Source organism: Puma concolor, chromosome B1 (genome assembly GCF_028749965.1).
Source record: "Puma concolor isolate L17-30 chromosome B1, mPumCon1.1.hap2, whole genome shotgun sequence".
Classification (NCBI taxonomy): domain Eukaryota; kingdom Metazoa; phylum Chordata; class Mammalia; order Carnivora; family Felidae; genus Puma; species Puma concolor.
In genome coordinates, this window is record NC_141670.1 from 164,521,843 (window position 1) to 164,534,129 (window position 12,287).

A 12,287-nucleotide genomic window follows, 5' to 3' on the forward strand; every position below is an offset into this window, starting at 1 on the left:
ATGCCATGGAATAAACTGAAAGTGGAGCAGGGTATGTAGGATCAGGAGCGTAAGGGGAGGTTTGCAACTGTACATAGAATGGTTACGAAAGGCCCCACTGAGAAAATGACATTTGAGTAAAAATCAAAGGAGGGACAGAGCTGGCCATGTGGACATCTGGAGGAAGAGTATTCCAGGGCAGAAAGAATAGCTAATGTCAAGTTGTAGGATAGAGTCATGCTTAGCGCGTACAAGGGAAAGCAGGGAAGCCAGTGTGGCTGGAGTGGGGTAAAGGGGAAAGTAATAGATTAGGACCGAGAATTGTTGTGGATTGGGCAACATGGATGTCATTGGCTGAATATGCACAGTTTTGGAGAAATGGGAAGGAAATGCCACGTTCTTCGTCCAGCACAATGGTGGATATACTTAATTCTGTTACTTCTCTCTAATTTTTTTCCTTTTTTTTTTTTTACTTTTTTTTACACTTTTTCTTTTTCCTAATTTTCAAAAGTTTGACCATTCTCAGAGGCAAGATATCTCCAGTCTGAATTTCTTGAGTTTTCTGGTCTCTAGCCTTGTCTCATTTCTGTCTCTACCTGCTACAAGGAGAGGCGGGGAATTTCAGCTGTTTCTTCCAGTAGGCCCTGGGCACGGAAAGAGGAAAAGGGCTGTGTGTGATTTGGGGCCACTGTGGCAGTCTGGGCAGGAAACAGGTGTCATTGTCATTAGAGGTCATCAAAAACAGTTTACTGAAGGGGCCACTCGGAAGGTGTGCACAGTGATGGTGTGGTACTCCGTGCAAGTGAGAGTGTGTGTTTCAGTGGCAGGGGTGGAGCCATTACCACATAGGAGAATAAAAGCAATGACTTAGAACTCTGAGGGTTTGTGCCCTATGTTGGAAAATCAACCACTACATTAATCTGGGAGGGGAGTCTAAATGCACATAAGATAGCATGTCACTGCCTTTGGAATCCTCTGCATTCATAGCATTGTCTTTTTTGGTTTCCAGTCCCTGCATCCCTATTTTCTTGGACGGGATGATTACAACCTGCCATCCTCACCCAAGAAGTTTAACCTACCCTAGACATGAGAACAAATCTTTAATCTTGGAGACTTTACTTTCTAGTTCATTATAGGAAAGACAGGTTAATCTGTCTCAGACTTTGGATTGCTATTCGTAATGCGCTTTTGGTTACAAAAAAAAAAAAAAAGAAAAAAATCCAGCTAGCCTAAGTATATTCCAGATATCAGGTGTGCCCCCTTGCACATGGAGATTTAGTTAAACTTGGTCTGAATCCCAGTACCACTGCCTGTGAGAATTCAGCCCTCACCACCATCTCCATGGGTTCCCGGGTCACTTTCTCTTGTTTCTTCCTGCCTCCACACTCCCACATGGGCACGGGCCGTGCCAGTTCTGCTTCTTGTCTATCTGGCCGTTAAGTCTGGATTTTTCACCAGTGGCCCCAAATATGCTCATTACTTCAGCATTTTGTGAGGATAGAAACTTTAATGACAGGTCACTTTTCACTGTCTCCGTTCATTTTACCTTCAATTACCTTTCCTGTTTAAGGAGGACGTACAGTGCTTATGAAAAACAAAACAAATAGGAAGCGCACCAGATTTAGTTGCTAGTATATTTTTAGTGGGGCAAGGGGAAAAGAGTAATATACCTTCTTTTCTAGGAAGAATAGAACAAAAGCAACTTTGAACATGGGCATACCATCAGTTTCATAAACCTCCCTCCAACAAATCCACAGAACAATAAATAAATTCTGGCAGTTCCCTTTGTTTCTGTACCACCCACCATCTATGAGAATTTTTTTTTAAGTTTTATTTATTTATTTTAACAGAGAGAGAGAGAGAGAGAGAGAGCATGAGCAGGGGAGGGGCAGAGAGAGAGAGAGAAGGAGAGAGAGAGAGAATCCCAAGCAGGCTGTGTGCTGTCAGCACATAGCCCGATGCAAGGCTGGATCTCGTGAACTGGGAGATCATGACCCGAGCCAAAGCCAAGAGTCAGACACTTCATGGACAGAGCCACCCAGGCGCCCCTCTATGAGAATTGCTAATATACATGATAGTCCTATGTTGCAGCGAAAAGGCCGTCAGAAATAAATTTTCCATTTGTGAAACCGTAGCCAAATATTCCAGCCAATATGATAGCTCGTAGAACTGGGGGTCATTTTCAAAATATTTGACAATCAGTACAGCACAGGCATCGACCAGCAATAGACCAGACCAGTTGGACAAGGTGTCAGGAGTCAATACCTAGTACAGCCCCGTGGTAGATACCAGCTGAATATCTACCTTCGCTATAACCCAACAGCAACTTTGCTAATTCGCATCATTTTGTTCCCAGATGTTCCTTTTCTCTTTCCATTCCCAAACCAAACTTTGTTCATCACTTATGCAACAAAGACATTGTTAAACTTCTTCTTGCGCCCTCCCAACATGTCTCAGCTCCTGTCCCATTGTTGCCCCCGTAGGTATTATCCCTAATAAAGTCCATGTTTCATCATACCTTGGCATCTGTTTCTCCCAGGACCCAGACAAACCCTCTAATGGTTGTATCAAAATCACAGACAGCAGAGCTCACTTGTTACATCTGGATTTATCCCTGGGTCACTGCAGAGGTTGATTTCATTTCCATTACTTTCGGTATGTACCTTGGCAGACTCTGAGTTTACTTCTCACTTTATCCCTCTTTCCATCAACCAGCAGAATCCTAAGACTTCCTGATGAGGATCTACTTTTGCTCTTCCATAAAATCTCATGGGATCATTTCCAGGGGAGGACAATGGTGAACACAAGTCAGCCATTTAAGCAGGGGTAAAGAGGGTGGGTGGTGTATGGACTCTATAGAATGGGGAGATTTGGGGGAGGGGGCATGGGGGACAGGGAGAAATAGTGATAATCAGTCTAGAGAGTTTGGCTTTGAGAAGACTGACACTTGGGACTAACCCACTGGCGACCCCTGGCATGTGGTTCCTGGTTTCTTTATCCTGGAGGAGACGCCACCTTGAAATGGGCTGAAGGTAGACCAGGAACGTCACGAATCTTCTTCTGACTTCAAGTTCAAAGGCGTTAGTGCATGCAGCAGGCCCTAGGGGCAGAGATGAGGAAGGGACATCCCATCACCACTGCTGTCCCTCTGCCCAAACTTCCCAACTCCATGACGTTGAAGAACGAGCATCTCACAGTACCTGGCTTACTGCCACTCTCACGCTGTAGTGACAGCTGTGGGTTTAATGGGCAGAAGGAACATGAACAGTGTTGATCCAGGTGCAGCCGGATCACCTGGAAGGACTGGCCACCCTGGGGAGACACTTCAGTGAGAGTCACCCAACACGGGGGTGTGAGTATGCCTGTGGCACAACATGTCAAAGCTGCACATCCAGTCCACCTCCTGGGGCAACTCAGAGAAAGTGGGATTGGACTGGAAGGGTGGCCTCTCCTCTTGCCAGATGGACCGCACCACTCCAGGGGGACAACCTGAACTGGAAGAACCAGCCTGGCCACCCTGAGCTGATGGCCAGCACTGATATCGACAAAGCCTCAAATTAAGACGGTACAAACAGGGAATTTGGCAATCTGGGGCCTCTATTACCCAGACCAGTTAATAACGCTGCTTCTGGCTCTGAACTCTCCATAAATGTTCAGTGAACTGAGATGAAGGATCTGAATACAAAATGCAGGCCTCTTCTCAGCCGTTCTCACATCCCAGCAGGAATGATTTCCTGCTGCCTCACCTGTACCTTGGCCCCTGGCTTGCAGTCGAGTCAACATTTCCAACTCAGGATCGGCTGAGCTACTCAGTAATGGAGGACTCCAGGAAAGGTCTGTGATGATAACTACCCACCCCCCCACCCCCCAGTCTCGCAGTTGGCAAAGGAGAGCTGGTCAAAGTATTCATTACTCGGTGATCATCTACACTTTGGAGGGGAAGGACAGCTTCCACACTGACTTTGGGAGGAGATGGCTGCTCCTGGGGCAGAGTTCCCAGAACTGGACCTGAAGAACCCTCCCTCCACATAGCCCAAACCCGTGTCCACTGCCCTGCTTCGCTGTGGCTTCATGACCACGAGGAGGTCTACCCTTGTTTAGTCTAAGCAGCTTGTCATGGAGAAGTGACAGGTAGCCATGCAATTCAGCTCTAAGAAAGACCTGAAAAGGCACCCATCCAGATTCATCATCCACCGTGAAAAGGAGTATCTTCACCTGCTCAGGATTCAAGAAAAGTCAAAGGAACTTTCCTTTGCTATTAGTCAGAATCTGACTGAGAGGCCATCTCCTCGTTGATGGTGAGTGGTCTTCATGATATTCTCTTTCTTATATTCTTTGACTTAGGAGAAGTAAAGGACAGGCTTCTTGGCAGTGATCCCCATTTTTGAGGACCTGCCCTTTCTTGGACAGAAGTGAAAGTTCACTGAGAAGGAAAACACTGCCCCGCCTAGAAAGTTGGCTTCCTCTATACTTCTCACACCAAGGAGGCCAGCAACGTGATCCCCCTCTCGATTTTGCCTTTTCCACTCCATCTCACTGGGACATTTTTGTGGGTGTGTCTGTAAGTCATTGTAAGTTACTAGTTCTTATGAATTTTCTACTCCCTCCGGAAAAAGTTTGAAGAAGTCAGGCTCTTAGGCCTAAACAAGGCTCTTAGGCCTGAACTCTATAATACAGCAGAAAAGACAGCAAATAAAGTGGAGAGTTGTGGGGAGGAAAATGCTAATTTGTTCTCCACTGAGGACTGACAGCACAGAAAATAGAATTAAATGGGAATTTAGATATGTGACACTTAAAAAGCTTATGAGGTTTGGAGGTGGGGATCTTTAAAAATGGTTTACTGAAGTAAGCCGACTCCACTTTCAAGGAAGTTCAATTCTACTGATGTGAATATCTACAGATGTTTCTGTCGCCTGTAAAGAACGGGCCTTTTTCAAATTCTGCCCAAGGTGCCAGCAATTCTGACAGTGGGCGGGAAACCCAGAGGCCGCATTTGAGAATTAGTCTTTCTACCCTCTCGGAGAACCCGCCCCTACAGTGTGAAAACTGTAAAGCTGTAAGAGGCCATGAGTTCTCTGGGGTAACATACATAGATTCTAGAAGCAGGTTAGGCTCCCCTTCTTGTAGACTCCCTTCTCTGCATGGACCTACAGAGCTAAGGGCCACCACGAGGCTGTGTGGGCACCCGGGAAGACTATGAACCCTAAAATCAAGACGAACTGCACTCCAGTGTTTGGCACTTCTCCGTTACGGTGATTCCCACCTTTAGTTGTTTAATCACTGGCCTTAAACTCTACTTCTCCTTTGATTATGAGTTCCTAAAAATACTCTTTTTCTCCTTGACCTTGCCTCACATATTAATGGTGTTTCATAAGTTTGCTGAATAAGCGAGTGAAAGAATTAATGAGTGAACAAGGAATGTCTAGACTGTAGCATTATGGTAAAATTAAAATGGAATACAACCAGCTCCCTGTCCAAAGTCAACAGGCCTAGACTCCTGGGAAAGGAAGGGAAACCTCAAGATTTAATTTGACGTGAATTCCTCCATCCTCTCGTCCTCTCCTTGTTTTAGATTCAACTTTTATTTATTTATTTTTAATTTTTTTGTTGTTGTTGTTTTTAATGTTTATTTATTTTTGAGTCAGAGAGAGACAGAGCATGAACGGGGGAGGGGCAGAGAGAGAGGGAGACACAGAATCCGAAGCAGGCTCCAGGCTCTGAGCTGTCAGCGCAGAGCCCGACGCGGGGCTCAAACCCACGGACCGTGAGATCATGACCTGAGCCGAAGTCGGAGGCTCAACTAACTGAGCCACCCAGGCGCCCCTCAACTTTTATTTTTAATGTTTATTTATTTTTGACAGAGAGAGAGAGAGAGGGTGAGTGGGGGAGGAGACAGAGAAGGAGACACAGAATCCGAAGCAGGCTCCAGGCTCTGGGCTGTCAGCACAGAGCCCAACACGGGGCTTGAACCCTCAGACTGCGAGAGCATGACCTGAGCCGAAGTTGGACACTTAACCGACTGAGCCACCCAGGCGCCCTGTCTTAGATTCTTCTTTAGTTCTTTGAACTAATATTTATCACAGGCATTGGGCAATGGGCTGAGGCCTGAGCATCTATGAAAAGCCATGTTCCCTACTTGGCTGTCTAGAGAGGAGAGAGTCTTTAAGAACTGACAATCAGTGACAGAGCCGCTGAAGTAGAGTGTGTGTGGTAAGCACAAGGCAGGCACAGATATCCACTCAGGGAGGTCACAGAAGTTTCTGTGAAGGAGATGGCATTTGAGCTGAGCCCTATGGATGGAGGAGGAGTTTCCCAGGCTGAGGGAGGAGTAACACCTGAGTCTCGGGTCTGCCTGTCATCAGTTGGGCATATCGCACAAGTTATGTCACCTTCCAGAGACTCAGTTTCTTCATCTCTTAAGTAGAGTCAGCTCATGGGATTTCTGCCAGGAATCTGTGAGAGAACACAGACAGCGTGCATACCATCCATCCAGGCAATGGCAAATGAACAATGACTGTTAGATGGCCTCGCAGCGGTGAAAGCCTAGAAGTGAGAGACCTTGGTCGTTAAGGGAACCACAAGCAAGTTTTGGGGGTACGCAAGGAGAACCGCCGTGAAGAGTGCCTCTTTCCGAACTCGGGTCTGGGATAATCTGGAAAATATTCAAAAGAATAATGATGGAGGCAAAAATATCACCTTTTATTTTTTTTTTTATTAATTTTTTTTTTCAACGTTTATTTATTTTTGGGACAGAGAGAGACAGAGCATGAACGGGGGAGGGGCAGAGAGAGAGGGAGACATAGAATCGGAAACAGGCTCCAGGCTCTGAGCCATCAGCCCAGAGCCCGACGCGGGGCTCGAACTCACGGACCGCGAGATCGTGACCTGGCTGAAGTGGGACGCTCAACCGACTGCGCCACCCAGGCGCCCCAAAAATATCACCTTTTAAATGGCAGTGGCTAAATTGGAGAACAACATGCGGGACAAGGGAAAACAGAGCTTGAAGGCACCCGGACCAGGCAGACCTGGGAGTGGCGGTTTCTCAAACAGAAGGCCGGCCAGAGAAAACTCAGAGCACGGCGCAGCACAGGGAAAGTCTGCCTTGCTCCCAACACAGAAAAGGGAGGAGCAAAGCCGAGGTTACCTGGTTGTTCTTTCCCGTATTTCCAGTCGGGGGACTCCCAGAGGCAGAGGGGGGAAAAGTGTGGAGCTAGTCAGGGCCTGCTTTGGAAACCACTTTCCCGTGGAAGTGGGGGTGTGAGGGAGTGCTCCCCTCCGACACAGAGTTACTCGGGCCTGGGGTCTGGGAGGTGGGTGGTGTTCTGAGGATGGAAAAGATAAGAAAGATCTTGACGAGTTTTGATAGGCAGGCAGGGGCCAGATCGTGAAAAACCTCAAGTGCCAGGCAAGGCGAATAAGCTGAAGGTGAGGTGACCACCGAGAGGGAAGGGAGAGACACTGAGCAGAAGTGTCAAGGTTAGTGACCAGGACAGCAGGACATACCTAAATAGTGGCTCTAGGCTTCATGCTTATAGGAGGAGGGAAGGTGGTGCCACGGTCCTGCCAGGTCACCAGGAAGTCGAAGAGGCTGGCAAGGAAGTTGAATCTGGGCCAGATAAGCTTGAAGTAAAACCTAGGGAGCAGGTATTCTTGGGCAGCCTCCAGGAAGCAGGGATCACAATCAGTGCAGAGAAGAAAGCGAAGTTTGAATAAGGGAGTGAAAAACCTGGAGGGTTGAGAATAGCATTCCCTGATTTTTTGAAATGGAAGATTTGGGGGTGATAAGAAGATCCAACGGGTAGCCCTCAGAAAGGGTAGCCTAAGGGGAGTTGAGGTCAATGTCCTTATAGTTGAGGGGGTCAAGGATGCTGGAGGGGTCATCTACAGTGCCATGAAAGCCCTCAGAATGAAGCCAAAGTTAGCAAAGAGAAGAGACATTTTCCATTTTCCATATATGGTACTAGGTCAATCATTAGAGCTGTATATGAAGGAACCAGTAAAGAAACAAAGACATGATAGCCTCCAAAATAGTAATAATCATCACCCAAAAATGGAGTAACCCACCTGGTTTATGCAGGAGTGGAGTCATATACACATAAAGATATTTACAGTTCCAGAATATAGGCCTTGTGATAATTATAGTTGTGTATATGTGCTGAAGCAGAGTAGGCTGGCCACAAATATGTGCCAAGTTCACAAAATACGTGCCAAATCCAATACCTGATGCACTACCTCTCCCCCAAATAGCAGGCAAAGCAGAGAAATGTCTGCTCCTAACCTGTAGATCCATAGCATGTCCTAGAAGCTCATCTGCCAACCAGGCAATACACAGGCTGTGAGTTTGTGGGAGAACCAGAATCTCTTCCACACACACAGAACCAGATGGCATCTATCACATCAGCTGATAGTTGTGATTATTACTATTATTTTCCATAATTGCCCTTGTGGGATCTGCTTATTTGCATCATGCTAAGCACTTGTAATTAGCCAATGAAAGATTTGGGGCTAAGCTAGTTTAAAAAAAAAAAAAAAAAAAGACCTGAGGCCAATTTGATGGCATGTATACAGCAATTCCATCTCATAATGCTGAGCACTTTCAGCCAAAGAAGCTTTTTCTAGAGATGTGTTTATTAAAATCAGATGGGATATGTTTTTGTTGTGGCATTTAGTCATCTTAGACAACTCTACAAATATGCCATGAGAAAAAAAAAGGAAGCAAACAGGGGCAAAGTAATTCTGATGAATCACGAGGCATGGTCTTAGCAATGGGTCCATTGCCAGGAGGAATCCTTGAGGATGCCAACCTTCATTGTGTTGATCTAGAAGGAAAGAGCTTTGAAAACAGACCTCCTTTCCTCCCTTAGATTTCCCTGTCAAGACACATAAAAGAATTCAAACTAATCAAAAAGCCCAAGTGAGCTGGCTGGTTAACTAGGACAGGCCCAACCTTGAGTTCAGAGGGATTTCTAATGTGTTCCACCTGCCCTTTCAGACAAAGATGTTTACGGGATATAACGACTGCAAAGGAGACATGCTTCTAAAGAGAAAGAAGACCATAAAGTAGCCAAAATGGCACATCCTGGAAGTTTAGCTCAACACTGAAAACATTGTCACTCTTTATTTTTTCTAGAGAAGTGTACTCTTGATCCCCTTTATCTATTTCATCCCCTTCACCCGCCCCCCACCCCCCACTCCGCACATACACACCTGTCTTCTGGCAACCTTCAGTTCGTTCTCTGTATTTAAGAGTCTGTCTTCTGGTTCGTCTCTTAAAACATTGTCACTCTTGATAAATTACCCTGTGCATAAGATGCTGAATTTCTTTCTTCTTTCTTTTTTTTTTTTTCAATTAAAAAAGCTGTTTATTCATCATGAGAGTAGTAGCCAGCAATATCATGGAGACCAGAAGCAGTCAGCCCTCGAGGGGCTTCATAATCTGGTCCTACAGTACCCATCCAAACTTAGCATGTGATGGATCCTCTTCCCCTGCTTCCACCTGCTCCCCCACCACACCTTCCTCCCCACCACACACAGGCTGTGATCATTCCTGCCTCCATCTACACGGCCACGCTGTTTGGAACTGTGTGCCCTTCTCACCATCTCACCAGATCCTTCAAGGTTCAATACGTTCTCCATGAAATCTTCCCTGATGGCATCAGCCAACACCATTCTTTTCCTTTCCTGACTGTCTCGCCGTCTTCTGTGAAACTAGGCATAGAAATTACATTGTCCTTGGACTTACATCTTGAAGATTCTAAGGTTACCTCTCAGCTCGAGGGCACCATGGCCCTTTAGCAAGGACTAGAGACTACCCCGTATGGTATGGGGGAAAAGAATGGCGCAGTGTGCATCTGGTATTTGCCAACCCAGGTCTCCATCATCCGTCATGGCGGTGGTGGTATTGGAACTTAATTTTACATGGTCTCATATTACCCAATGGCATGTTGTTCCTTCCATGTTCTTAGGGCTGCCCTGATAAGATTCTCAGATTTTAAAGGCACTGACTGTTGAAGTTATAGCGAGAAATAACCATAAAAGGTGCCATAGACTTACAACTGATCGTCCTAAAGGGATCCATCAAGTTGATCTTCCATTCTCCAGTTGATTTGACGGGCTTTGAAAAGATGATTTCATGCTTCAAAAGTACGATTTCATGGATTTCCTGGTGCGTTTCGCATAACTGTATGTAGAAATATATGCACGTGTGTATATGTTCTATGCGTATATACTGTACGTATAAACCAGATTAGTAATTCATCTGTAACTGAAGACACTCCTTCCCGGAAACTACACTCCCCCAGGGCTACTTCCACAAGATACTTCCTTCTGAATAGGGAACAGGTGAGACGCTTCATTAGTGTCCACGAAGTTGCCCCATGAGCATGAAATTAGAAACTTTCCTCCCCTTCTTTCCACTGGTTAAAACTGCTCTGGGCCTGCTGCTTGCGGGCTGGTCCGTCCTTAAGTAACTTCTCAGCCTTTCAACGTTTATTTATTTTTGGGACAGAGAGAGACAGAGCATGAATGGGGGAGGGGCAGAGAGAGAGGGAGACACAGAATCGGAAACAGGCTCCAGGCTCTGAGCCATCAGCCTAGAGCCCGACGCGGGGCTCGAACTCACGGACCGTGAGATCGTGACCTGGCTGAAGTCGGACGCTCAACCGACTGCGCCACCCAGGCGCCCCAACTTCTCAGCCTTTCTATATGCCTGGGTTTCCCCAGCTTTGAATGCACATAGCACCTAACTTAAAGGGTTGTTGTAAAAAAAAAATACTTAGTAAGTAGCACCCACTAAGTGCCTATTCAATGTTAGTTTTTTACGTTTCTGATTTATATCTTTTCCACAACACTTTAGAAATGTCATTTCCTGAGTAATGCAACGACAGCCCCAATGGAATAATGAAACCCATATTGATTTTTTTTTTTTTTTTGTAACGTGAGAGATTATTCTAAATCCAGGAGTACCAAGATGCCTCTTACTTGGGATGGCTGATTGTGTGAAATACATCTACTTTTGTCTCTTTCTCTTCGTGTATACACCATACTAGGGTGTGAACTCCACTCCTGCTTCAACTCTTGTTCTTAATGTTTATTCATCAGGCCATATATGTAGATGGCCGAGTGTATGACTATAGATAGCAAGGGAAGCCCCATAGCCTGGGAGCCTTTGGATAAAGCTTTGTGCCTGATCACTTCCTACCAATTCTTTTCCCCTGCAACTCCCCCACCAAAACCAAAACAAAACAAAACAAAAAAACTGTGATTCTGCCCTCCAAGGACAGATTTGGTGGCCCTAGAAAAAAAAGGTGAGGCATGACTGACACACAGGAAAGGCAGGTAGCTTCAAGACTGCCAGAGGCTGGGCCTTCCAGATGACTCATGGGGTTGGCCACTCGCCCTGCCCTTCTCAGGGACAAGGGGACACCCTGTCAAAGTGAAGGAGAAGTCTTTCTTTTGTTTCTCAGTTGAGTCTCAGCTGGTGGACCAGGTCTTTTCCTGAAAGACCTAAGTGGTGGAAAAGTGTTTGCAGAGTCGTTTTGTTGTTAGTACGACGGGGAGGCCACGCCTACCTTAGTTTCTATTGGATAAAAATGTGAGTGGGGTTTTTTGTTTTTTTGTTTTTGTTTTTTTTTTTTAAGGCTTTCCATTCTCTTCAAAGCGCACCCAGCTGCCAGGTGGGGAAGGTGTAACACAGCAGTCTGGGATGGCTGGGGGAGGGTGGCCAGAGAAGTATCCAGAGTCTGCTCTGTACCTCAGGCACTTAACTAGAATTTCTCCTCCTTCCCTGGCTGATCCTTTTACAAGGTATTGAATGACCGGCTGTGCTCAGTTAAAGTGGAGGCCAAGAGAGCAGAATCAAGACCTCCTCCCTCCCCCCCCCTTGATTCCTCTTCCTCCACCCCTCCCCCCAGTCAGGACGCCAACCTACCCATCGCAGGACCTACCGAAACCCGCTAAAGTAGTCCAATGTTAGAATGTGTGGAACCAAAGCGTTTCCAATATCAGGAGAAGAGAGACACAGAATCGGGGGGGGGGGGGCAGGGAGGGATAGGAATTTCAACACTTTTTTCTTAAGGGGTGGGGGGAGGAGGAAATGTCTCTCTGAGGAAACGTCTCTGCCATCTCTTGGAGTGAGAACGGACAGTATCCCCAGGTAGCGCTCCAGAGAGTGAATAAATTGTTGAGAGATGCTGGATGGGGACCACAGACATATAGGACGTTTAAATACAATGACGGGAGTTGTTTACAATCTTCTGGAAGATGCCAAAGCGTTTAACAGTCAGTCCTAATAGCTCCCAGCTGCAGCT

The 12,287-nt window shown here is 46.3% G+C and overlaps 1 protein-coding gene across 2 annotated transcripts in view; it reads left to right on the forward strand.

Moving 5' to 3' along the window:
- The window catches only part of LNX1 (ligand of numb-protein X 1), a 191,787-nt gene that overhangs the window by 48,112 nt on the left and 131,388 nt on the right, over positions 1–12,287 (forward strand). The window contains exon 1 of one of the 2 annotated variants that reach the window (XM_086705050.1): positions 4,182–4,277. The exons of the other annotated variant lie outside the window; for it this stretch is intronic. The gene's annotated coding sequence lies outside the window, so the exon portion shown is untranslated. Of the gene's footprint in view, positions 1–4,181; positions 4,278–12,287 lie in introns of those variants that run through there. 2 annotated transcript variants of the gene reach the window in all.